Source organism: Triticum urartu, chromosome 3A, assembly GCF_056163025.1.
Source record: "Triticum urartu cultivar PI428250 chromosome 3A, HENAU_Tu73, whole genome shotgun sequence".
NCBI classification, from domain to species: domain Eukaryota; kingdom Viridiplantae; phylum Streptophyta; class Magnoliopsida; order Poales; family Poaceae; genus Triticum; species Triticum urartu.
In genome coordinates this window covers 566,388,023-566,393,577 of record NC_141875.1, presented here as the reverse complement: position 1 = coordinate 566,393,577, position 5,555 = coordinate 566,388,023, and positions in this window count along the sequence as shown.

The window sequence follows — 5,555 nt, the reverse complement described above, 5'->3', positions numbered from 1 at the left end:
CTACAAAATACCAAAATCATTACTTTTGTTGCTGCTACCACCACTATCATATTACTTTGCTACTAAACACTTTGCTGCAGATACTAAGTTTCCAGGTGTGGTTGAATTGACAACTCAGCTACTAATACTTGAGAATATTCTTTGGCTCCCCTTGTGTCAGATCAATAAATTTGGGTTGAATACTCTACCCTTGAAAGCTGTTGCGATCCCCTATACTTGTGGGTTATCAAGACCAATTTCTGGCGCCGTTGCCGGGGAGCATAGCTCTATTCTTTGAGTCACTTGGGATTTATATCTGCTTATCATTATGAAGAACTTGAGAGATCCAAAAACCAAGATCTATCCCTCAACTACGAGGGGAGGTAAGGAACTGCCATCTAGCTCTGCACTTGATTCACCTTCTGTTATGAGTAAGCTAGCGACACCTACATCTGCTTCTGCTATTCGTTCTGATATGTCGCATGTTATTGATGATGCCACTTCTGCTATGCATGATACTTATGATGAAACTGCTTCTATGACTGATACTACTGTGCCTCTTAGTGAATTTCTTGATGAACAAATTGCTAGGGCTAGAGAAAAAGAAATTATTGAATCTAAATACGATGATGATAGTGATGATGAAAATATGACTATTATCCATGAGGGCTATCTTTTTGATATAGAATCTTCTGCTGCTATTTTAGCTTGCAAAGATAGATATGAGCTTAAGAGGTTATTAATTCAATGGAACAAAGAATCACTTAGAAATAAAATGAAACCTGACCCTGCTTTTGCTACTTCACCTATATGTGTTCCTGATAAGGATTATGAATTCTCTGTTGATCCTGATATAATTACTTTGGTTGAATCTGATCCGTTTTATGGCTATGAATCTGAAACTGTTGTGGCACATCTTACTAAATTAAATGATATAGCTGCCCTGTTCACTAATGATGAGAGATCGCGTTACTTTTATATACTCAAAATATTTCCGTTCTCATTAAAAGGGTGATGCTAAGATATGGTTTAATTCTCTTGATCCTGGTTGTGTGTGTAGTCCCCAGGATATGATTTATTACTTCTCTGCTAAATATTTCCCTGCTCATAGGAAACAAGCTGCTATGAGGGAAATATACAACTTTGTGAAAATTAAAGAAGAGAGTCTCCCACAAGCTTGGGGGAGGCTTATCAAGTTACTTAATGCTTTGCCTGATCATTCTCATAAAAAACCTGAAATAGTTGATATCTTTTATAATGGACTAACCGATGCTTCCAGAGATTACCTGGATAGTTGTGCTGGTTCTCTTTTCAGGGAAAGAACACCGGATGAAGCTGAAATTCTATTGAATAATATGTTGACAAATGAAAATAATTGGGCACCTCCTGAGCCAGCTCCTGAGCCATCTCCTGCTCCAATTACTGAGCCTATTCCTAAACTAACTCCGAAGAAGAGAGGTGTTCTATTTCTCAGTCCCGAAGATATGCAAGAGGCAAAGAAATCTATGAAAGAAAAAGGTATTAAAGCTGAAGACGTTAAGAATTTACCTCCTATTGAAGAAATACATGGTCTTAATTCACCGCCTATTGAAGAAACATATGATCTCAATTCTTTATTTACTGAAGAACCTCCTGATCCCGATATCCCGACACAGGTAGTAAAGGTAAATTCTCTCTATAGATATGATAAAGCTGAAGTCCCTCCTACTAAAATTGATAGCCAGTGCTTGGATGAGTTTGATAACTTTATGTTTAAGCAAGACGACTTCAATGCTTATTTTGGTAGACAATTAAAAGAAAATGCTTATATGATTAGATGCTTGGGTGATTATATGGCTGATATTAAAGGTGAACTTAAACTTGTTAGCAAACATGCTTCTATGGTTACCACTCAAGTAGAACAAGTACTTAAGGCTCAAAAAGAAGTGCGTGATGAAATGAATAGTAAGAAAAATGATTATGTTGTTAGATTGGCTACTAGAACTGGTAGAATGACTCAGGAACCTTTGTATCCTCAAGGCCACCCTAAGAGAATCGAGCAAGATTCTCAAAGAAATAATATTGATGTTCCTAGTTCTTCTAAAAAGAAGAAGAAGAAAAATGATAGAACTGTGCAAACTTCTAGTGAACCTATTGCTGAACCACCTAATAATCCAAATGATATATCTATGTCTGATGCTGAAACACAATCTGGTAATGAACATGAACCTAGTAAAAATATTAATGATGATGTTCATGAAGATGCTCAACCTAGTAATGATAAAGATGTAGAAATTGAACCTGTCGTTGATCTTGATAACCCACAATTAAAGAATCAACATTATGATAAAAGAGACTTTGTTGCTAGGAAACATGGTAAAGAAAGGGAACCTTGGGTTCAGAAACCCATGCCTTTTCCTCCGAAACCATCCAAGAAAAAGGATGATGAGGATTTTGAGCGCTTTGCTGAAATGATTAGGCCTATCTTTTTGCGTATGAGATTAACTAATGTGCTCAAAACAAATCCTTATGCTAAATATATGAAGGATGTCATTACTAATAAAAGAAAGATACCGGAAGCTGAAATTTCCACCATGCTTGCTAATTATACTTTTAAGGGTGGAATACCAAAGAAACTTGGAGACCCCGGAGTACCTATTATACCTTGCTCCATTAAAAGAAATTATATTAAAACTGCTTTATGTGATCTTGGAGCCGGTGTTAGTGTTATGCATCTCTCTTTATATCGTAGACTTGACTTGAATAAGCTAACACCTACTGAAATATCTTTGCAAATGGCTGATAAATCAACTGCTATACCTGTCGGTATTTGTGAGGATGTGCATGTTGTGGTTGCAAACGTTACTATTTTAACGGACTTTGTTATACTTAATATTCCCAAGGATGATAGTATGTCTATTATTCTTGGAAGACCTTTCTTAATACTGCAGGGGCTGTTATTGATTGCAACAAAGGCAATGTCACTTTTCATGTTAATGGTAATGAGCATACGGTACACTTTCCGAGGAAACAACCTCAAGTTCATAGTATCAACTCTATTGGAAAACTTCCATCGATTATATTTGGAGGTTTTGAATTTCCTCTTCCTACTGTCAAGAAGAAATATGATATACTTATTATTGGGGATGTGCATATCCCCGTTGAGGTAACTTAGTGTTATTCGAAATTTCTCCGGTTTCATGATTATCGGAATGAGTTTGTTAACAAGACTTGATCAACCTTGTTAGTGGATTCTTTTTGATGAGCATGAGATGGATGAAACTAGAAGCACAACCTTCTGTACCCCACTTTTACTTTCTGTTATTTATATTAAATAAAGTAAAAATAGTATTTTCTGTCTGTTTCCTGACTTATCCGTGCAATATAAAAATATCCCGAAAATAAAAGTCCTCAAAATGCCATGCCAATTTAATATGATTTTTTCGGGAATATTTGAGGATTTACTGTGCAAAAATTACCACGGGAGGAGCTGCCACCTGGCCACGAGGGTGGTGGGTGCCCCCCCCATAGGGCGCGCCCCCCTGCCTCGTGGGCCCATGGTGGCCCTCCTCCACTTATCCCAGCACCCATCTTCTTCCTCTGTCTCACACAAACCCGAAAAACCAACTCAAGCATGAGTTCCAGCCACTTTTGCTGTGATTTTCGATCTCCTTGCTCAAAGCACCTCTCGGAAAACTCCTTGGGGAGATTGTTCCTTGGTATGTGACTCCTCCATTGGTCCAATTAGTTTTTGTTCTAGTGCTTTATTCTTTGCAAATTTGTGCTGCATAGGTGACCATGTTCTTGAGCTTGCATGTCAAATTTATATGGTTCCAAGTAGTTCTAATGCTTGATATAGGCTCTAGGCACTTGTAGGAGTAGTTGCTATCAATATTATTGAAGTTGGTTCATTTTTGTTTGAAGTTACTAAAAATTTCAGATTGTTTCAGAAAAATAATGAGGAGATTTTTGAGGGGCTCGTCGAGCCAAAGCTCGAAGGAAAAGGCACTGAAGCCTAAGTATAATTTGCCACGCACCGCGGAGATTCGGGCGTGTGAATGGCCTTCTGAAGATTTCTTGAGAGCAGCCGGTATCTATGAAGATTTTCATGAATTGGCTCACAATGCAGGCCTCACCGCTTTCCTCCACGACCAATGCGATCAGTATCTCTTACTCACAAATACTTTTGTGCAAAACTTTCATTTTCATTCTAGGAACTCACCACCTACGGTGGAGTTTCATTTATATGATGAGCATAAGGAGATGTCACTTTATGATTTCTGTCGGATTTGTTTAATCCCTTTTGAGGGCAAGACAGAAGAACCACATCACGATGATGTGGCTAGGTTTATTGATACTATCACTGTAGGAGAAACTAGAAAGGTTTCCGATGCACGAATCACTAGCATACATTTTCCTGTTTTACGTTACTTTGCATTATTTGCTAGTCGTTGTTTAATTGGACGCGGAAACAGTGGAAAGCTTAGTATCCCTGATATAATTATTCTGCACCACGGTTTATACAGTGATAAAACTTTTAGTATGGGTGTTATTATTGCTAGATGGTTAAGTATGAACCGTACTAAGGGTCCCATCTTTGGAGGCGTCTATGCCACATGCCTAGCTGCACATTTTAACATACCTATTAGGCATGCTGAGAAGGAAGAAAAGGTGCTGCCCCGTGTTTATCTAGATCATAAAAGTATGGTGGCACACGATTTTATTGTTAAGAATAGGGCAGGAGAGCTTAAATATCAATTGCTCTTTAACAAACATCATCCTGAGACTATTACCCTGCCTGCTCCTTCTTTGTTTAATTTTGTAGGACCCTACCTCGTTATGTGGGTTGCCGTCCAAGCTTACAAGAATCATGCACCAGCCCTGGAACAGGAACCACAAGATGAGCCTCCACGACAATCTGTTTATTCTTGGGATCCAGAGATGACTGTCAGCCAGTGGCAGTCAGAGTCTTCTTCTTCATCACAGTATGATCCCAACTATTCCTCCTCATCATAGTACGACCCCAACAACTATTATTATGGATATCCGCCAGGCCAGCCGTGGCCATAGACCAACGTAGGCCAAAAGCCTAAGCTTGGGGGAGTACGTTTTTCTCACCGACATTACATTTATGCTCACACACACTCATTGCTAGATGTCGGTGCTCATACTTTTTCACTGTAATATCCATGCTAGTTTATTTTCTTTTTCTTGCTTTCTTCTTGTGTGTTTGTTAAACCTTATGAAAACCAAAAAAATTTACTAGTAGTTTATTTTTCTGCTGTAGTAGTAATAATTAAAAAGAAAACTCAAAAATATTTCCCGTTCTTCTTTTGCTTGTTGGGAGCTTTCCCGTGTAAATAGTTTTATTTCTTTTCTTTTCTTTGGGGGTCAGTAGGAGAAGACCATAGTTAAATTGTTGAAGTGGCTCTTATATGAATTATTGTTGATTTAACCAAGAGCCCATATTGCCTTTTCTTCTCCTGTTTATTGAATGCTCACAGATTCCAGCTTAGTCCAATGCACGTGCACTCTTATTATTATTCACACCGTTCGGTTGTGCAAGTGAAAGGCAATTATGATGATATATGATGGAC